Genomic DNA, 23,445 nt, shown 5'->3' with positions numbered 1-23,445 from the left:
CTCTATCAAGCAGGTAAGACTTGCATCACTTGGTCATACACCCAGCGATCCTGAGGTATGCGAATCCCATCTATAGAGGTGTCGGCCCTGGGGGTACCGACGAACCAAAATAAACGGATCATCTTCAAACCCAGCAATCCTGAGGTATGCGAATCCCATCTATAGTCACAGAGGTGTCGGCCCTGGGGATACCCATGAACCAAAATAAATGGATCATCTTCAACTTTTCAATCCAACGAATCCATTTTAGGTCGGTGGTAAGGTTCCCAATTCGATCTACTCGGATGAAGAAATATCTCGACCCACGACTCTAGAAATCTCTACCCCATCCTCTTTCAATACGAGAGAAATGAGGGAGGGAATAATTCTCTAGTATCTGCACCATGGTGTCACAGAACTCGAAATTTAAGGAGTGACTAGCAGTCTCCAAGATGCATTGGAAAACTAGAAACTTCAAGTAGGCATCATCCTCTTCCTACAATCATTCAAACATCAATTCAACTTGTTTGTTTTAGTAGGATGTTTTTATTAATTAGCATTATGTTAGGTAAAACATTCATTGCAAAATAGTCCTTAAATGGCAATTCCTAGGAGCTAACTTGGCTCTCATACCAATTGTAAGGTTCCCCCCTTCTAAAATAGGGGAAACACTTAAGATAGTCCACTAGCTCTTAACTTGGAGAAAATTTCTTATTCATCGACACCTTGACCATGTAGAGATTCAAGGATACGATTCATAGGTAAGACCTAGTCCTATCCCACAGAGGGGGAGAGTGATCTTTTAAAAATCAAACCACCCATAGGGTAATTGATAAATTGGGCAACTACTAGACTTGATTTCTAGAGGCAACGCTTTTTTCCTCATCCTAGTCTTCTAGAATAGAGTTGCCCAAGAACCTATTTATCTAGCGTAGGGCTTTCATTTAATCTGTTGGAAAGCTACCCGACTAATCGGGTCCACCCATCCGTAGGATGGTGCCGTTGGGGCATTCCATCCTCCCACTTTCCACCCTACTCACGCGTCAATTTGTTTTCTAATTAATCCTACCACACTATTTGACATAAATAAACATGTTCCTTAATTAAGGCCCTTTTCACAAGGTTTGTTAAAACAATCTTTTTCCACAATACAATAATGCCAAAAATAAGATTTATAAAAAGTTTATACATGAATCAATTCCATACAAGCCAAACTGGCTCTCTTATTCTTTTCCTTTATACTGCCGATGATCTAGAATTTGGCCTTCCAGCCTCTACATGCTGGGCAAAACCCTACAGGACTATACACCTCATCGTCGGCCAGGCAAGGACTCCAACCGGCTTGTCGCCCTCTCAGGCTCCATCGCTCGATCCTCCCGCCCCTCAGAGGGATATCTGCACACTAGGGTGGGCTAATTCACCGCACTAGCCTAGGCCCTCAGAACTAGCATCACAGTCACTCGCCTCAATCGGCGAACCTCATTCTCCCAATGGTATGAGGGATACCATGGGCCAACTCCGGGCCTTACTAACATCTTCGCCGTCCGACCACACAAGCACAAGAACGGGGCAGCGTCAAGGCAGGGCTCCGTGAAGAGTGCTTAGGCTAGGGTTTGTCCTGTACCATGTAGGCTTGAGGTTGGCAAATTTGTTGTCAGCATTCGGGACAAGAAGCTTTGGGTGCCTGTGGGGACGAAGGGGATGGTTGGATCGTTTGGGGATCCACAATTGAGATTCACACTCATAGTAGCCTTGTCCTACAAGCAGCTTCTTTGATACCTAAAGGTGAGATGGTGAGCATTGTGGAATTTTGTTAGTGGTGCTAGTTGTGTTAGTTAGTTTAGTGTAGGTTAGTGGGACAGTAGCTTGTGAAGTGGCAATGTGAGCGATTGTTGCTACCGTGTGTGCTGGTGGTGTGGGTGTGAGAGGCATTGATGTGGTTGGCATGATTAGTGGCCTCTTTTTTGGGGGGACAAATTGATAGGGGTGAGGTGATGGGATGATTCTGGGTGGTGGAATGGGAAGTTCTTGGCATGGGGAAGCAATGGGAATTGGTTCTTCATCCGTCAATGAGAACGGTAACTTGGCCCGAAGCCAATTGTAGGGTTGTCGTTTGTGCACCTAATCGGTTGTGTCCCATCCACCCCCTTCCCAAGGAGGATCTCTTCATGCATTGTTCCTATAGGAATCACATAGAACTTCCCTTCCAATGGATTGTTTTCAATGTCGAATAGGAATGAACATGCTGTGAGACAACTGTTGTGTAACAATGGTAGGGGTCTCTTTGAGCATGGGTCCCTCAAGGGAACGACATGTTTTATAAGACATTAAATTGTAACTAGCCCCTGTATTATCAACAAGAGCTAATTTTTAGACAAAGCTTGTCGAGGTGGTCATTCCTAACCACAACCGAGCTGGCTTCACCTCCCAATATTCTTCTTCTAAGTCGACCACTTGGGCCATATTGACCATGATATCTTTGCCTAAGCTTGGCTTTCCTTGCTTTGGCTTCTTCTTATGCAGTGCATTTCATATCCTCATGGTTCTTTGTTGATTGTTATTTATCATGGATGGCTTTTAAGGTGGCCTCTATGAGAGGGCCATACTAGCGTTTTAGTTTTCTACCATTGAAGTAGCTAGCCATCTCAACACCATCAAGTATTTCAATGTGCACTGTGCCTTGCAGTGTTATCTCGGTGACTAGGAAAGGTCCTAAGCCTCTGATCTTGAGATTTTTCTTGTGTTTCTTGGTACTGAATAAGAGGACCATGTCACCCTCATTCATCTGTTTATCCTTAAGTAGTCGTCAAACCATTGTTTACGCCTTAATTTCTCGACAATCATGCTGTAAGCTAAAAGGAGTGTTTTGTCAAGCTTTTCAAAATAAAAAAGGCGATATCCTAAGGCATTTCCAGTGAGTTTTTCTTGCACAACGATACGCAAGCTTGGAACTAAGAAATCCATGGGCATGACCGCTTCAGTACCATAGGTTAAACTGAAAGGGGTAGCATTGGTTGCTGCCTTGTATAAAGTTCTATAAGCCCAAAGTGCAGCTGGTAACTTTTGTTTCCAATCATTGTGGTTGGCCTCCACAGTTTTAGTCAAAATGGCACACATGATTTTATTCCTACTTTCTGCTTGGCCATTATCTTGGGGGTAATATGGGGAGGACTTTATGTGGGTGAAAAAGAACTCTTGCAAGAGGAATTTGATTACCTCATTAATGAAGTGTGTCCCATTGTCACTAACGAGCTCGAGGGGGCAACCAAAGCATGTGATCACACTGACTCTTAAAGAAATTTAGCAGTCAATCGAGCATAAACCTTGTGGGTTGCGCGAGCTTCTACCCACTTGGTACAATAATCCGTAGTAGTAATTATATAGCATGCTTGAGTGTATTTGGTTTTCGGACTGATAGGTCCGATGAAATCTATGCCCCATTTCTCAAATGGTTGTAAGGACACTATAGGGTTCAGGGGCATGTGGTCTTTGAAACGTGGAATGGTGGTATGTTGGCACTCATCACATCATTTGACGTACTCAACACCGTCAGCCATTAGAGTGAGCCACCATAACCTAGTTGTGAGGACCTTACAAGCAGTGATATCTGCCACAAAGTGCCTCCCAGCGCAAGCGGAGTGATCCTATTCAAGGAGGAAGACATACTCGTCTTCCCAGACACATCGTTGAAGGATTCTATCTTTCCCCTATTTATACAGTTGACCTACAATGAGTTGGTAGGGGGTAGCTTTTTTCTTAAACATGCTCACTCCCAGTGTAAACGGAGTGATATTGTTCAAGGAGGAAGACGTACTTGTCTTCCCAGACACAGCATCAAAGGATTCAATCTTTCCCCTATTTATACAGTTGACTTGCAATAATGAGTTGGTAGGGGGTAGCTTTTTTAATCAAGCACAACGAGCGCGCTCTTTGCTGATGAGGGGATCAACGGGTAAGCCATTGGCCAAAAAGTGAGCCACTTCCTTGCCCCATTTAGGAATTAAGCATAGGTGGGCATCTGGTAAATCATGGGGGGGAATTTTTGGCAAGCATTTTCTAGTGAGCGATTCCTCTACGAGCGCTTTTTTCTCTCGCTCTACTCTCACTCCCTCCCTCGGACCCTCTTTCATTCTCTCTCTCGATCTCACTCTTACATCCATGCTCTCCCTATCTCTTTAAACCCCCTTGTCTTATTGTCTATCTCTTTACACCCCTATGCTAACTCCTTATCTCTTGATGCAACTCAAAATTAATATACAAGGTACAAGATACACCTCTCTCTCTCTCTCTCTCTCTCTCTCTCTCTCTCTCTCTCTCTCTCTCTCTCTCTCTCTCTCTCTCTCTCTCTCTCTCCATGCAACTCAAAATTAATATATAAGGTACAAGATACACCCCTCCCTTCTCTCTGTCCCTCTCTCCATGCATGGAATTACAATAGATTATGTCATGCAAATTACAATTGATGATTCAAAATATCAATTTAAACCCTCAATATAAAACAATTACAATAGACAATGTCATGCAAACTACAATTGATGATTCAAAATATCAATATAAACCCTCCATTACTAGAGTCTCATTCATACAATGTCATAAGAATATGCCATGAGAATCGTAGTTCAAAAGTAAATGCCTTGAGAATATAGTTCAAAATAGAAAAATAAAACCTCCATTTCTAGAGTCATTCATAAATAACAAAAGAAGATGTCATGAGAATTGTAGTGCAAAATAAAACCTCCATTCCTAGAGTCATTCAAGTATGTGGAGGCATACTCGAGCTCCTGATTTTGTTATGTGACCCTTTAGAAGGAAGTGGTTGTGATGGCGCTATCCAATTTGGAGGATATGTCGAGATTAGCATAAAACGTGGAGGAACATGGTAATGAAATGGTGCATTAGATGGTAGCGGCGGATAAAAATCAGGTGGCATAGATGGGGAGGGATGTGCATATGGCCTAAGATCTTGATTCCATGGTGGCAAAGGTCGCAGAGTTGCCATCATAGGTTCCACTTGTGCCCTTTGCAATGCCTCTATCTCCTTCCCAATGAATTTATTGTCACCGAGGTCTTCAAGCATGTCTTCAAGCCCTCCCAACTCAATTTCATGGCATATCAAATCATCCTCAATGCTTATACAATGTCAGAGCATTTGCTTGCATGCCTTTGCCATGCTACCTATCCCTACAAAGCAATCAAGAACTAAGTCCCCCTCCATGGTGAAAGTTCCAAGCAACCACCCGCAAAGTGAAAAAAATTAGATACTTTCCCTACCATCTTGAACATGATTTCACAAATTCAAATTATAAAAAATCTCTTTCTTGTTTCATACCTTGCAGTAACCCCACTGGTCTCTCAGCTGGACCTCGTAGAGGCTTACGGTCCCTACCCATTATCAGATTGGGTTCTTTCTTGTTAAGGTATTCACACTCTGAAATAGCAATGGAATGTGGCACAAAACCTTTCCCATCCACTGCATCATTTCCATGCTCTTGGATATATTGTGGGCTATATCTACTTGGCGGATTGTGTACAAACACTCCAATACTTATAATGGGCACCTACCCCACAATTACAAGTTAGACATTTTTGTTCAAACCATTGATAAAACTATTATATACTTATATGTAAACATAGTTTGTGTAGGTCACCTCCTCAGTTCCATCATCATCAATCTGATGGTAAGCTCCCTACATCTCTAGATATAGTGTCCGTCGGAGAGAGAGATTGTGAGATTTTGCAACCTCCACAATGGTTGGAAGATGATTAGGATTGCTTGTTGTGATAAATGTCTTATGATCTTGTAAAAACTCATTGGCTAACACACATGTTACAACCACAAGCTCCTTCATCCAAGCATTCCATCTACGCACAACGGGATAATCCGGATCCATAATCAATGATGTTGGGAAATCCGCCCACACTAAAGAGCATCCCTGAAACGCCACGGCTGAATGAACAATACTCCCATACTTGTTGAGACCCCCAATAAACCTTGCCATATGTGTGGCCCTCCTACAAACAATCATGAAATGTCAAGGTCAATTGTTATGGGTTTCAGAAGACACAAAGCAATGATCTATTTGTTTGACTAATTGATACACTCACACCATGACTCTAGATCCTCTAAGAATTGTGTCAGCCACCTTTCTTCTATCACCATATGTCATGGTGGGGATAGATATCTTGAGATGCTATTTTAAATCAAAATAGAATATTAAAAACCCAATAAAAGAGCGTTGCATGAAACTTGCAGTGATTAAAATATTAAGAGAATGACTTACTAGGTGGACCAGTAGAACTAGTTGTATCCCTATTGGAGTGCGATGCTCAAGATCTCGATTGTCTTTTTGTCGAATGCCTAGATTTGGAGTGCACTTCATCTCCCTTCTCTGATGGGCCAAATTCTGATGGAGACTCCTCTCTCTCTTCTTCACTACTTGACTCCCCTTGTTAGCCTTTCCCCTTCTTCTTTTTAGTTTTTTCCTTTTTCGTTGGAGGCCTCTTACCCTTTTACTTTTTTCCTTGGAGACTCCTCTCTCTCTTCTTCACTACTTGACTCCCCTTGTTAGCCTTTCCCCTTCTTCTTTTTAGTTTTTTCCTTTTTTGTTTGGAGGCCTCTTACCCTTTTGGAGCTTTTCTGGTGCTTGCTCTTTGCCTTTTCCTTGTGACACACGTGCTTTTGCTTTATCTTTGGAGCTTTTACTTCCATGAAGCCCTATGCCAATACTTGTCATTATTATATGATGTCAATATGCATTGTTGTAAAGAAATGAATACTACTTCACTTACTTGTCCACAAATCTTTCTCTTCGGGTGGATATGTGTTGTTTTCATATTCTAGCCACCATGGGCACAATTCCCATTCCTCTGTCCCTGTGAGATCTTCAATCCAAATCTCAGGATAAATGCCTATCTCTTCCAGGTCACTAGCGACCCATTCTTTGGCTAGATGGTGGAGGGAAGGGACATCAACTTGCTCTTTAAATGTTAGCCACCACTTATTCGAACATATGTCAGCATAAATATAATGTATACATATTCAAAGTACTAATGTATGTTCGTTTCATACCTATATAAAACTCGTTGTGTGGTTGACATCATGTGTGGCATAGCATCTACTGAATAAGAAGGCTTCATAATAGAAAGTCATGCTCCAAATGCATATGCAAAATGCTTCTTTTTGCACTCCTTGAGGTAAATCAAGAATGGTTTAGCTCCAAGATCCACTGCATCCTCATCATGAGCCTTTTGAACCTCTGCAGACTCATAATCAATACCAAGCAACATCTCCAATGTTCTTTGTTTCAGGCAAAACAATAAACATATTTACACAAGAAAGATCGAAATGTATGGTCACTAATGACCATAACCTGCATCTATCATTGCTTGTTTTCCACCCACAAATTACTTGTACAATCTTTGCCTTCCTGGTGTAATTAAAATACAATTATAAGGGTTATGTGCGAGAGAGATATATGCATGTTCTTTCAACCTTATGTATTGGACACTTACTTTCTCTCAAGCAGGATTGAGTGCCCCAAAAGTTGTGTGAATTAATTAGGGATTAGTGGTTATTAGAGTCCTTGATTAGTGTAAAAGAGGGAAAGATTAGTGAAAAGATTAATTTTAGATTAATTCTTAATCACTTTTTTACATAACTCAGTAAGGCTAATGAGAAGATGGTCATGAGTTGTCAAAATTGTCCATTTTGGGGGTCATTTATGAGGGGTGTAAGGGTGTCATTAAAAGGCTAACTTTTTTTTATTCCCACTTACCTTTTTGGAAAAATGCCCATACCCCTTTCCTTTTAAAATTCAAAAAATATTCCCTCCCAAAAAGGGAAATTCATATTTCCCACTAGACTCCAAAAAAAAAAATCCGGCCATGAAAAAAAATTTCTAGCCATGAAAAAACTTCCTGCCGCGGCCGAGAAAAGTCCATCCATGAAGAGAATTCTGGCCGTTGAAAAGAATTCCGATCGTGAAAAGTTCGGTCGTGAAAGAAAATTCTGGCCATGAAAAGTCCGGCCCGTGAAGAATTCCGGCCGCCTGTGAAAAAAATTCAGGCCGTGATAAGTCAGGCTATGAAAAAAGCCAGGCCGTAGAAAAGTCCGACCGTGAAAATTTCGACCGTGAAAAGCCAAGCTATGAAAAGCCAGGCCGTGAAAAGTCCGACCATGAAAATTCCGACCGTGAAAGCCAGACCGTGAAAATTTATACGTGAGAAAAAAAAAACAAATTTAATATTTCATGAATTTCGGTTCACGGCATGAACCAATTTCTGCAATTTCACAAAACTAGAGTTCACATGAAAAAATAATAAAAATTAAAAAATTAAAAAATCAAATTTAATATTCCGTGAAGTCTGGTTTATGGCGTGAATCATTTTTTGCAATTTCACGGAACTAGAGTTCACGCAAAATAAATAATTAAAAATTTAAAAAATTAAAATTTATAAAACTCGTGAAGTCTGTCGACATGAAAAGGGGTTCGTCGGCCAAAAAAAAGACTCTAGAAAACACCCCTGTTGTTTGGAGGCCCGTATCTCCTAAACCGTATATCCTATGAAGGTGCTCTAGGGCTCATTGAAAAGCTGAGATCTAAATCTTCGACTTTGGACAGGTCATCCGAAGTCAAAATCAACCATTTTGGCCTCCGACCACAAATCGAGATAAAAAACAGTACAAAAACCACAAAAAATCGTAAAAAATAGTGCGAAAATAATGACAAGCCATATTCGGGCTACTTTTTGAGGGTCCAACGACAAAATCACGGATGACTCAAGGAAACAAAGTTGTAGTACTCCAAAAATACTACAACTCCGTCATACAGAATTTTTCAAAATTCCTGTTGGAACATCCTCAAAAACGTGCTGCGAAATAGGAAAAAAATTCTCAGAAAATTTTATCGTCTTCAGACAGTGATGGAAAATAGGTTTCAAGATCTCCTCTTCCATCTGGGAAGTTACTATAGTGCATACGCTTTTTTTGAAAAAATATCTCCAGGTCACGTGCATATAGCGCCTAAGCTAATTAGGGCAAACAGATACCCGTTTGATCCAATGAAGAGTACGCCAAGCCTCTTGAGGCTGTAATGGGCTGTGGGAAAGTATAAAAAGCAAAAAAAAAATGTGATTGCTCATTAAGGAGCATTTAGACACTCCATGACCACAATGGAGGGATTGCTAGGGATCACACAAGAACTGAACCCAATGGCTGACATCTTTGAGCCATTGAGATCTATGCCACAAATTCACCTCCCAATACCATTGGCCATGCCTATAACAAACGTGTCATCAGGTTTTACACCCCCTATCACTTCGATCCCAACGGGCTTTGGTCCCTTGCCTAACATTCCCGCAAATCCTATAAGTACCAATCCTATAAGTACCAATCCTTTCCTAGATGCCCACACCTTGGACATACTGACTAGTCTAGGAAGGGGGTGGCCCAAGGACTCACTGAGTCTCTTCCAACAAGAGCACTCACATACGGCCGTACAAATTTCTAAAATCATGGGCAAATATGACAAAACAACAGACCCTGTTCGATTCATTCAAATGTTTGAACAGAGATGTGAAGCCTTTGGAAATCCCAACTGCCCTACTAAGGTACATGTGTTGAACTTATGCTTAGAGGGAAAAGCTAGTTGATGGTTCATCACGTTAATGCCAGCGATGATCAAAGCCAACTTCAAAACCTTGAAATCAGCCTTTATACATGGCTTTTCCAAACAAGGTGATCAGTGGAGTGCAGTAACATAACTCTATTCAATTGAGCATCAATCAAATGAATCCATTATAGATTTTATCCTTAGGATAAAACTCTTGGACTCACATTGTGAGTCATGAAAAAAATTAAACGATGTTCAATTGAAGAGATGTTTAATGATGGGCTTGAAGAATAACTGCTTACACAACTTGATCATTATATCCAATCCGAAAATATTCGATCAATGTTGTAAAAAGAAGCAATATGTTTAGATGACAACATGCTAGAAGATGATCATGCTACGAGGTGTTCCTCATCTAAACCAAGTGAAGCAATGGCAAAAGAAAGATCAAGCTCTGAATTGACATTCCCAAAATTTTATGCAGCCTTTCTTAAAACCTTACAGCCAACATCTCTAAGAGAGGATTAAATCCTTCAAAACCAGACATCCTTAATGCCTTTAAAAGTAAGGAACGAAATGCCTTATGTTGAATGCAATCACTATGACCATCCCAATCCTCATTGTGCATACGAGACACCTATTCTTCTATACTGCATATATTGTAAAACCTTTAACCATGATACTAAAAAATGCCCCGCTTCATCCACAATGTACTCAAAACCTCCATCTCCCGTGCACCAAACAGAAACAATCCAAAGGGTAGAAACTGCTTAGGAAGCAGTTAATCGAACACTTCAGTGTTTCTATTGTCGTGGATCTCATAAGGTGGCAGACTACACAATTTGGAATACTTCCATACCCATAGTTATTGACACCTTGCGACCCATGTGTGAATGATGTGGCATTGATCACATGTTCTAAGATTGCCCAAGACGAGTTGCTTCAATGCAACTTGTCTCTCACAAAATACAACTCTTAACATCTTAAGTGTACAAAATGGGCAATTATCCACCACGGTGCCTTTGAATGTGCTTACACGCTTACAAGCTAAGGCATGAGAAACAGTCAAAAGAAATGCAAAAGACAATAACTCAACATGGGTAGAAGAACATGCTTTAAAACATAACCCAAAAGAGAAAACAAAACCTTCTAAAACCAAGAAAAACAAAGGACAACAAACTATTGAAACCAAGGTTGAATTAAAAAACAGCGAAAAGGTGTAGAGGACATAAACCCAAAAGAGCCAAATGTTGTACAAGATGCAAAAGCATCCACCTCAAAGACCACCACACAAACCTCAACACCCATATGTGCAACACAGGATACAAAAACCCAAAAGAAAATTCGATCTTGTCACATGGGTAAACATAATGAAAAACTGACAAACCAAACGAAGTTACTGAATGAAACAAGTTCTAGTACATCACTAAGTGAGGATGAAATAAGTTCTTAGTTTTTGCTCAGTGCACCGCATAGACCAATCAAAAAACTAGAACCCACCCAATCACCCCAAATGGATAATAATGATCACATGACATATACGGAACACAAAAGCCAAGCTCAGGAGAGCATGCTTAGCTTGGTTGAAAGTCTTACAGGATCACCGATTGTGATTGTGATTGAGCCTCATAATGCCAAACCTAAAATAACAACCAAGATACAAAGCCTAGAGGAGTACCATTTTCCCTTTCAGGAGAGGAAGACATACTCTCTACAGAAGAGTCATTTGGGATAGATTGTACGAACTATATGCTTGAGAAAGCACATGAGGAATTTGATAATTCTCTTTTTATAAGATTAAAATAGTCTCTCAAAACCTGATTCGGAGAAATGCTCTTCTCTCATGATAAAGACATCACATCAGCACTTGCACCTTTAAGGGCTCAACCTGAGTTATACCAAGACATAAAGAACTCCATAAAACAGGACTATGAGGATTCGCGAGTTTCCAAATAGACATCATCAAGAATTGTCAGAGGGCCAAGTGTGCCAATGTCTGCATTGGGTACTCTTGAAAAAGTTGGAAGCCAAAATGAGAATGAAAGTGAATGGGAGTATGAAATAGAAACGGGATCTGAAGCCGAAATAATAACCAAAACACCCATGGTTCCTTTGGAAGATTCTATCATGGTATGGTTGGATTTTCCTACAAGCAATGATGTTAAGCACAAATGCGCATTGATTAGTTCTCAAGCAAGTCATAACATCGTGACAATAGACACTTGGTTATCATTTGGGACAACGTAAACTCATCCCTACAAGCAATAGTCTTGAAAGAGGAGCCAATGGACAAAACATTGAAGTTTCAGGTTACTTTAGATACACTACTCAAACAATCGATGCCGATATAGAATTTATATTCCATCTTCCCTAGATTCCCTTAAGTATGATGTCGTCCTTGGGGGAACTTAGATAGGTGAATTGTTGTATTCACTAGATGAATCCATGCAAATAGTCACCTTGAACACTCTTGCAACAAAGCAATGTACAATTGCTATTATGGGAGGAAGAAACTTTGAAAGAGCTGGAACTTCTAACATATCTTACTGAAAAGATCCCTAGAATTTTAGTGGGATCGGAAATTTTAAATAAAATCACCACAACTCAAGCACAGCTTTATCCAACACTAGAACATAATCTCATGACCCTCGAGCTATGGGATTTGTTAGGTCAACCAACACTCATGGCATATCCTGAAAGGATTACCTTTACACAAGACTTAAACATGCCATGTTTGGGGTACTTTGAACATACAATGTATATTGAAACTAACCCCCTTACTTGCAAGTTTTTTGTGGTTGAGTATGTGTTGGAAGTAGATTGATCTTGGGGCATAAATGGACTATTACTGCTGCTGCCCAAGCACCACTATGCTTTGCTAGCGATAGAGTCATGATGGTCAAAAACAAAAATTTGACAATACCATACTGCAAGGAAGAGGATCCAACTTTAATGGATATCTATGATGCTACACGCAAAAGGATACAAGCCTCTTCCACAAAAGCCCCTCTACACAATGACCTACCGTCTATGTCAATGACCGACTCCGATAAAGCATCTACTCCTTCAACCCCATCCTCACCTACGAAGTTCGATGCCAAGACCTCGCAATCAACATCTATTCCTGTGAAGAAGTTCCCACAGCCAAACCATCTATCTCTAAGAAGGAACTCAAAGGAAAGACCTCGGACCTATGCATCTTCATCGACAAACCTCACCAAAGGAGACAAGAACATGCTCAAATGCCTTGTCTCATCGATAGCCACTCCACAAGAGACTTTAATCTCATCACAACAATGCCCATGAGTCTCAAACCTGTAGCCTTAGTGCCAACCAAAGTCAAGGAGGGCCCCAAACCTTCTACATCAACCCTAAAGAAAACTCCACCAAGACTTCCACAATACCGATATCTAAATAGTATCAAAATGTAGTGGAGAAGCAGCTACTTGTAGCTCAAGGCTACTATGAAGGTGCCAATCAAATTTGGGTGTCTCGACAGTCAAAACCTCTTCCTCAACGTAGCACTCAAAAGCCGGAAAAAGAAAAGTACTCCACAACACCGTCCACAAAAGCTTATGCGAGTTCCTCAAAGAACTCCACCAATGCAACAAGCGTGGGTACCAAAAACAATGTTGCACGCACAAGGGTACTACCAAAGAAATACCAAAGCTTGGGTCCCCAAGCATATCACAAAGTCCCCTAAGCTTACACAAATAAGAAAGCATCAACTCCAAGCACATCAGCACCAATTTACAATGTTCATCAAAGATGGGTACTTGTGCATGTGCTTCAACAACAAGGATACTATGATGGTAATTCCATCATATGGTTGCCAAAATCGAGCAATGTGAAGAAAACCTCACCACCAACTTCAACCCCAACAACTCCACCTAAAGTTTGACAAGAATGGAGGCCCAAGCAAATCACTCAACAACTCTCTGCATTCAGCACCAACAACACAAGAGCTTGTGTGTTTAACCAAACAATTAGGCAGTCTTCCTTACTGCCTCGATAACATCTTAGCAACAAATTCTCGAATCAATACCCACATCTGCAACAACGAAGACTTATGAGCACATCAAGGAAAAAATAACAATGCTCTTGTCACCTCTCTGGATGTGAGAAATAAGTGCATAAGAAGCGGTTGCTTGCAAGTCATGACCTAGATGACCCATAATTTTTTATTTTTTTTAACCCTCGAGGTCAAAACCTGCAACTTCATCGAATTAGGCCATCTCATGAAATAACCCTTCATAGCCAAAAATCCTCCAATATCACGAGTTCAAGTTTCTCACGAATCATAGTCTCACGGCTTAAGAACTTGCACATGCATGATTTAAGCCTCACCTCACGGATTAAGCCATATCACGCATTCCTTTTGAGATATCGAGCTCATCTAGTGAGGCGGTGGACACTGATGACCCGCCTGGGGGATAGGCCCCACACTTACACCACTGGCATAGTTGGTGAGATCATGGGTGATATGCGGCCAGTGGGATGACAGGCTGTGTGATAGCCATTCTAGAGACTAGCATAGTTATAACGCCAGCTCATTTACTTGGGTTCACACTATAGAGAACCCTAGTATGTATTTTGGTTGAGTACCTTTTCATAAGTGTGTACTCTTATCTTTGTATATGGTGTGTTGAGTGAAGAAGAAGAAGATTTTCAGCCTCTCACCTTGTGTGCTCTCTATAGGATTTTGAGTGTGTGTGTGTGTGCTTTGCAAGAGCTCAAGCTCTCTTCTCCCCTGCATATTTTCATGGTATCAGGGCCTGGTTCATGCTAAGGGCTGAGCTGCAAGCAAGAGAAGCACAGGAAGCGGTACGAGGGTAAGAGCTTCAACTACTCTTGCCTATTTGTGTTGCGACTACACCCTTCGGGAGCTCTACGGGAGGCACCGGCAAACGATCTCTGATTGAGGAGCTTTCTTCGTAGGAGTAAAGCTATAGGAAAACTATTACATCCTATTGGACAAAGTTTTATGATCCAAAAACGCGTTTCGGGCGCGTCAGGACCTCCGTTTTTCAGAAAGCAGGCGATTTCGACCACTGCGGGTAAGTCATCGATTCTCTGCAGAACTCTGTTTTAAGAACTGCAGGAAGACAGATTGGCTGTGCAGACACTGTGTGTGCTGCAAGGAGGTCAACAGTTGCCATTGGGTGTATGTATGCACATTGAGGTCACTGGTTGTGACATTTGAGTGTACTATAGTATCGCTGTAGAAAATACAGCAATTTGTGCAGGACAAACCAGAGTGCTGTTTTCTGGTAAATTTGTGTGTCTGGCAAGATGTCAAATGATGGCATAAACCAGATTGTTGTTGAGAAGCTTAATAAGAACAACTTCCATGCTTGGAGGTTCAGGTTGACGAATTTCCTGATGGGAAAGGGTTATTGGGACTACATATAGAAGGTGAGCATAAAGAGACACCGGAGATACCGGAGATCAATCCGATTGCTGTAGATGTGAAAGAGTTCAAGGATTGGAACCAAGGAGCCAGAAAATTTATGTATTGGCTCTCTATTAGTATACAAGACACCATGATTGGGCACATACAGGATGCCAAGTCCCCCAAGGAGGTGTGGGACACCTTGGTAAAACTCTATGAAACGAATACCAAGGCACGAAAGATATAGTTGAAGAATGAACTTCATACTGTGGAGAAAAAGAGTATGTCTGTGAATGACTATGCATTGAAGATAAAGGGTATTGTGGAATCCCTGCATCTATTGGTGTTTCAGTAGATGATGATGATAAGGTGGAAGTCTATCTACGTGGTCTCGGGCCACAATACAAGGCGTTCAAGACGTCTATTCAGACTCGGGAAAACATTCCCTATTTTACAGATTTGGTGTCTATGTTGATTATAGAAGAGAAGAGCTTGGGTGAAGATCAACAGCCTTCACAAAACAAAAACAGTTCAGAGCAACAGGCCTTCTACACAAGTTCAGGAAAAGGACGAGGTAGAGGAGGCCGTGGACGCAACCAAGGAGGTGGCCGAACAGGTAATCAGAATTATGGCCAGCAGCAACAACAACAATAGTCCCAGAATTCACAACAACAACAACAACAACAACAACAACTGGAAGAGGCCAATTCAGAGGTAGGGGGAGTCAAAGAGGTCGTGGAAATTGGCAAAGGCAGTATAATGATACACGTGGATGCTTTTATTATGGTAAGCCTGTACATGTGTGCAGGCAGATTGTTATAAGAAGGCTGACATGCAAAATGGGAAATTGCAGCAAAATAACTATACATCCTCGAGCAGAAACAATGAGGATAATGAAAGGTTGTTTGTTATGCAGCATGTCGTTAATGCCATGTCTAAAAATGTTGAAGCAGCACATAAAGATGATGTATGGTACATTGATTCAGGTGCTTCGAACCACATGAGAAGTCATGGGGAGTGGTTCAAGGAGATGAAAAACCTTGAAAGACCAGGTTTTGTGGAAACAGGGGATGACAGTGCTCATCCAATTGCCCATGTTGGAGATGTGCCATTGTCTATGCAGGATGGCAAAGTGAAGTACCTTGTAGATGTACTTCATGTTTCGAACATAACAAAGAATCTGGTTTCAGTTCGCCAGATGATTGAGCAGGGTTTGCAGGCTCAGTTTAACCCTGATGGCTGTTATGTTGAAGACTTTAAGGACAAGTGCAGGTTCGTTGTTGCAAAAGGTAACAAAGTGGGCATAATGTTTACGCTGAATGTAAACATGCCTGAAGTGAGTGCTGCGATGTTTGCAAATGGTTCAGGAATTGTTGCAGACACAGACATTTGGCATAAAAGAATTGGACATGTGAATGTGTAGAGAATGAAGTCTATGCAAACAAAAGGAATTGTGACAGGGCTGCCAAAGTTTAAAGTTGAAGGTATGCAGAAAATATGTGAAGCATGCCAATTTGGAAAGCAAACAAAGCATGTATTTCCACGTAACAAATGTGAGCAGAAACGCACTAGATGTTGTGTATTCAGATGTATGGGGTCCTACGAAAACCATGTCTATGGGAGGCTACAGGTACTATGTGACATTTATTGATGACCACACAAGGAAAGTGTGGGTATATTTCATGAAGGAGAAGGGTGAGGTGTTCACTCATTTTCAGAATTTCAGAGTTATGGTTGAAAAGCAAACAAGGAAATATGTAAAGTGCCTAAGGTCAGATGGAGGGGGAGAGTACTTCTCCAATGAGTTCTCTGAATTTTTGAAGAAGAATGGTATTCGGAGACAGTTTACATGCAGATACACTCCACAGCAAAATGGAGTTGCTGAGTGGAAAAACAAGCACATTGCTGAGATTGCACGAGCATTGATGGAAGAGAAGAATATGCCACATAGCTATTGGGCTGAAGCCTGAGGCTGTTTCTACAGCAATTTACATCATGAACAAAACTCCTACTGTAGCCATACATGATATAACTCCAGAGGAGAGGTTTACTGGCAGAAAACCTTATTTGTCTCATCTGAAAGTCTTTGGATGCATTGCATATGTGCATGTGCTAGATGATCTGAGAACTAAGCTGGATCCAAAAGCTGAAAAATGTGTGTTTATTGGGTATTCCCTTGAGCAAAAGAGATACAGGTGTTATAACCCTGCTACACGTGAGTTGAGGGTAAGCAGGGATGTTGTTTTTTATGAGATAAGCAGCTGGTATGCTGCTGAAAAAGAAGCTGGTATGCTGCTGAAAAAGAAGCTGTTGGGACTCATGTGAGTGGAAATGTGGTTGCACAGAATGCAAGTCAGCAATCACAGTCTTTGAGTGGACCAGGAGAGTCCTCATCTAGTGGTTCAGTTGTTGATAGACCATGGAGTGGCAGGCTGCGTCATAATACCAGTCCTGCAAATGTGATTAGTACATCACATAAAGGCAAAGGGAAAGTGGTAGAGCCCCTTAGTATGCCTGACATTTCTGCAGGGCATTCTCATGTTGATGGAGAGTTTAGTGGCTCAGAGATGAGCCTTGATGAGGAGCTTGGGATACCAGCTATGAGAACACCTAGTGTAAAGAAGGCTATGGAAGCCATGAATGCAAAGCTGCGAAGATCTAGGAGAGTAACGAATCCTGTGCAAAGGTTTACCTATGCTGGTTATGTGGCACATCACTATGCATACATGGCAAAAGTTGTGTAGGTTGTAGAGCCCACACACATGCATTGATGAGGCTGTTGGAAATGTGTGTTGGGAGAAATCTATGGATGAGGAGATAGATGCACTATATGGAAATGAGACATGGAATATAGTGCAATTGCCTAAGGCAAGAAAGCCATTGGATGCAAGTGGGTGTACAAAGTAAAACATAACAGTGATGGAAGCATAAGCAGGTACAAGGCTAGATTGGTAGCCAAAGGATATGCACAGACATATGGCATTGATTATGAGGAAACTTTCAGCCCAGTTGCCAAGATGGCAACAGTGAGAGTTGTGATAGCAGTGGCTGCGTCAAAGAAATGGTCTTTACATCAGATGGATGTAAAGAATACATTCTTGCATGGGGATTTGCCGGAAGAGGTGTATATGTTGCAACCACCTGGTTATGAGGATGTGAGTCACCCTGAGCATGTTTGCAGGTTGAAGAAAGCCTTGTATGGCTTAAAACAAGCACCAAGAGCATGGTATGACAAGATTTCTGAATATCATGTCACTATTGGCTTTCATGTAGCTAATGCAAATTTCTCGCTGCATGTGAGACACAGTGATAGAGGGGTTGTGCTTGTTGTCATCTATGTAGATGACCTGATCATTACGGGGGACCTTGATGTAGAGATCTTTGATGTAAAGATCTTGCTTAGACAGAAGTTTGAGATGAAGGATCTGGGGGAGCTCATATATTACTTGGGCATTGAGGTGATTAGGTCACCACATGGTATTGGATTACTGTAGAGACAGTATGGCTTGGACATGTTGTCCAAGTATGGTATGATAGGCAATAAACCTATCTCAGTGCCATTGGATCAGAATGGCAAGTTGAGTGCAGATTCAGGAGAGATTTTGGAGGATCCTACTATGTATAGGTGCATAGTAGGAAGCTTGATCTGCATGATGATCACCAGGCTGGATTTGAGCTATGCTGTTGGGCTGGTGAGTCAGTTTATGCAGGTTCCACGGAAGCCACATTTGGATGCATTGAGATGCAGGTTGCATTTGGATGCATTGAGATGCATACTGAGGTATGTGAGGTCTACTTTGCATTGTGGACTATTTTATGAAACTGGGATAGAGATATGTGTACATGGGTACACAAATGCTGATTAGGCTGGTAGTATCTCAAATAGGAGATCTACTAGTGGCTTCATGTTTTCTTTGGGGAGTGCTGCTGTGACTTGGAGCAGCAAGAAGCAGCCTACGGTTGCTCTATACAGTACAAAGGCCGAGTACAGAGGTGCTGCTATGGCAGCATGTGAGGTAGCTTGGTTGAGAAAGCTACTTGTAGATTTGGGTCTATCAGTGGTGGATAGACAAGTTATCATTTTCTGTGACAACATTAGCAGTATACAGTTGGCCAGGAACCCAATTTTTCATGCTCGCACGAAGCATATATAGGTCCACTACCATTTTGTCAGAGAGAAGGTCTTGGCTGGAGATGTTGACCTTGTTTATGTCAGCACACAGGATCAGGTAGCTGACAGCTTCACCAAAGCATTGGGTACAGAGAAGCTCCGCAGATTCAGGGCTTCGCTTGGTGTACATGAGATGGAGTTGAGCTCGAGGGGGAGTGTTGAGATATCGAGCTCATCTAGTGAGGCGGTGGACACTGATGACCCGCCTGGGGGATAGGCCCCACACTTACACCACTGGCATGGTTGGTGAGATCATGGGTGATATGCGGCCCCGGTGGGATGACAGGCTATGTGACAGCCATTCTAGAGACTGGCATAGTTATAGCGCCAGCTCATTTACTTGGATTCACACTATAGAGAACCCTAGTACGTATTTTGGTTGTGTACCTTTTCATAAGTGTGTACTCTTATCTTTGTATATGGTGTGTTAAGTGTTGAGTGAAGAAGAAGAAGATTTTCAGCCTCTCACCTTGTGTGCTCTCTATTAGGATTTTGAGTGTGTGTGTGTGTGCTTGCAAGAGCTCAAGCTCTCTTCTCCCCTGCATCTTTTCAATTACCACATTCCCAAATGATCTTCAATAGCCATTATATATTTGTTAAGCTTATTGTTTACTATTCTTTTAGCTAAATTAATGTAGTAGCTGCTCCATGAGTACATATTCATACTCATGCACTGGAGAACATTTGCACCACAGCCTCACCATCGACAACTTCCAGGTACATCTTTGGATGTGGGGGCCATGGTGGGCGAAAGCCTGGTCAATGGTACAACCCATTGCTTGGAATTTCCTTCAAATTACAAACCTCTCCAAACGATGCCACCATCTTCACAAATCAATGATCTTCAATCCTTACTAAAGATATCTATATTAGCCTCGCAAGTCGACGTAATTTTTTCAATCCTCACCACCAACAAGTGGCTACTTCAACACAGAGTATTTCAATAAGAGTCTATATGACTCAATTCTTGTACTTCATGTAAATCTGCTTCATAAGAGCACTTAAATATATATAAAAACACAAAAAGCACATGGGCAGAAGAAGACAAGAACAAGTCCTTTCAACAACATTTGATAAGAATCCTGCCACACAAAGGAACATCATCACAAGCCAATTACTTCAAAAGATAAATGTTGCTTCGATGAATCAAATAAGGAATTGAGAATCACCATTTCATTTTGATGAGATTAATTCTATGTTCCTTCGGATTCTTCCCTCTCTTCTCACCCATTATTAACATCTCTTAGTGTCCCCACTAACAAAAATTAAATGTAACCTTGCTGATGATTGCCAAAAACAAATTGAGCCAAAAAAAAAAGGAGATCACACAAATATAAAAATGCAATCATTCACAAAAAATCCCACCCCCCCCCGGTTAGGAATTCCCAATACACCACTAACTTCTTCATTATTAACTAGATTTTCTTATTTCTTCCAGAGGAACAAAGACCATTGAACGTCACTCAACATCAACGCCATCGACAAAGGTTGTTCATTCTCCCCACACACAAAGGTCTTCGAATAGATCACTAGGACATAATCGCCATCAAGAAGGGGGAGATGTTAATCCAATTCTAGGATTAATAAGATCTACCGCCATTATCTTACATCAAGGAGTCACGGTAGATACACCAAAGGGTCATACATTCAAGATATGAGGCAATAGTGTCCAAAGCTACAACTTGGACGGGCACCCGTAATGGTGTAATGGAGTATTTATGGTGATTCCTGCTTCAAGAGCCTGTGGTGGTAGCAAGATAGGATGAAGTCTTAAGTGATGTACTTCATGGATATATTATGAGATTAGCCATTGTAATAGCATTAGGCCTCTTATGAGCCTAAACTATCCAACCGGCCATAGTTTAAGTGAGTGTGAACACTTATGGCCATGTATATAAGTGAATTTCTCTCATAATACAACATACTCTCCCATTGTGCAATTGAGTCTTCCTCTTGCTAATCTCTCTCCCTAATGCATGCTAGTGAGTGTGTGTGAGTGAAGTGAGGTGAGAGGAGGGACGAGGACCTGTAGTGCAATGCGGCAGTGTAACAATGCTCCTCGCGAGAGATGCGTAGAATTTCTTCTCAAGGAGTTGTAGAGCTTGGAGACCTCAAGGGTTACAAGCTCGGCCATTGGAAAGATCCTCACGACAATTGCGGTTCACCAGGTGATCTCTTTTTGGATGTATTTCAAGGAGGGTTAGGGTGAGCCATAACACCTTTTCTACATCCTTAAAATGTGTTTGGTATGCCTTCTCCTCTTCTTCTATGCGATCGCCTCCACCAGGCAATTGATGTGTCCTCATGTTTAACGTTATTTTGAACTCCTTCTATTTTACTTGAGCATGAAAGCTTCATATATTAAGATGTGAAGTTTTAAAAGTAAAGCGATTTCTACAACTAGGCAAGAAAAAATAGCATACCTAAAAATGTGTTTGGTATGCCTTCTCCTCTTCTTCTATGCGATCGCCTCCACTAGGCAATTGATGTGTCCTCACGTTTAACGTTATTTTAAACTCCTCCTATTTTACTCGAGCATGAAAGCTTCATATATTAAGATGTGAAGTTTTAAAAGTAAAGTGATTTCTACAACTAGGCAAGAAAAAATAGCATACCTAAAATATAAATTGGCATAACAAGGTCATGGGCACCTTATACCATCTTGACCTTGGCTTGTGCTTATCATGTGCCGTAATGAGTTTAGTCCATTTTCGCTCCTTTTCTGTGAGCTTATCAACAAGTAAGGTGGTTGGGTTTGGCAAGCCCAAACCTTTGCATATTAAAAATACATCATGGGCCATCGTTTGAGACACATGCACGCGTGTCACTCTGCTTAAAGTACCTCATACAAGGTCAAAGACTAGCTACACTATAAATATATGCAATAATTTTAGGTCAATTCACGAAGTCACCGTTTAGGTTTGCTAGGTACATTAATAGCTCAGCCTTCTCTTCCTTGGTGAAGGCGATGACACGACAACGAAATAATGGATATCTTTCGAGGAATTTATCCCACTCTACAATCAAAGGCAAGATCAAACCAACATAGGTAATGGAAACAAAAGGTAAAGCATTGAGATGGAGAATACTTACTTTTAAATATTGCATTAGTCCATGCAACCACCCTGTGGTTTCCATCCCATACGATAAGTTTCTTATTATGAAAGTGTTTCCACCTCTCTGAATCAATCATCTACAAATTACAGAAACACATAACACAATCATCATGTGTAAAAACCACAAAATAAAATAGCATCAATAAAATAAAGATAAGGATATATGTATACTGCCACATTGAAACGATGGGACTGATTTGTCCAAAATCGATTAGCCCATTTTACTTCTCGAGGGTTAAATTTCACTGGTTGTTCTCCTAGAAAACTCTCTGACACAATAAATTCACCCTGTGTAGGCACATACTCATGTTGATCAAAACTCTCCTTGAGCTCTCTTAGATGATCATTTGTGGTCCTTATGGCTGGGTTCACTAAAAGCCTACACAATGGTACCCCTGGAAGCCTTTCTTCCTTGTCCACAAAATGCTTGGACAACCAATCTTGCAATAGTTATGTAGTCACCAACCAGCCACTCATCTGGCAAAGAAGGCACATCTTGTGTTAGTGGGTCTTCACAAACTAGCCGTTTCCTAGAGCTTTGGGTGGTCATTGAGCTACCAACATGACTATCCACTGCAGGTGTGACTACTACAAAGGCTTCCTCACTCACACGAGGCACTTCGGTGCTTTTGGATCCTTCCGGTTGAGAGACATCCACCACATCATGTTGTGTATGAGCCTTCTTTTTTAGAGAACAAGTTTTAGGAGCCATATTCTACCCTCATGTTAAGACTAATCTAAAGGCACAACACTTGGTAGGATCTTAAAAGACAAAACACCATGATGATCAAAAAAATAAATACTTAGGAAAGGGGGGGGGGGAGAGAGAGAGAGAGAGAGAGAGAGAGAGAGAGAGAGAGAAAGGGAGAACCTGGCAAGGGGGAGGGTTTGGAAAGGAGGGTACAATGGAATGAAGGAGGTTTGCTCTATATGTATAAAGAATAATAAGGATTAATAAAAATAAATAATGATTAAAAACCCTAATTTCAAAGTAATTAGGATTAATAAAAATTAATAATGATTAAAAACCCTAAATTAAGAATTACTTTTTGATTGCATAGCTTGATCCTATCTGAGTGCGTAAAATAGTTAAATTACAGGCTTGATCCTCATACCGTCTCCTGCAGCAGCAGCTGGAGCAAAAGCCCAAGGGCTGGTGTCAGGCTAAAATCTGAG

The sequence above is a fragment of the Cibotium barometz genome, chromosome 9, assembly GCF_041138505.1.
Source record: "Cibotium barometz isolate CiBa-2024 chromosome 9, ASM4113850v1, whole genome shotgun sequence".
In the NCBI taxonomy this organism is placed as follows: domain Eukaryota; kingdom Viridiplantae; phylum Streptophyta; class Polypodiopsida; order Cyatheales; family Cibotiaceae; genus Cibotium; species Cibotium barometz.
Note: the sequence above shows the minus strand (reverse complement) of the source record.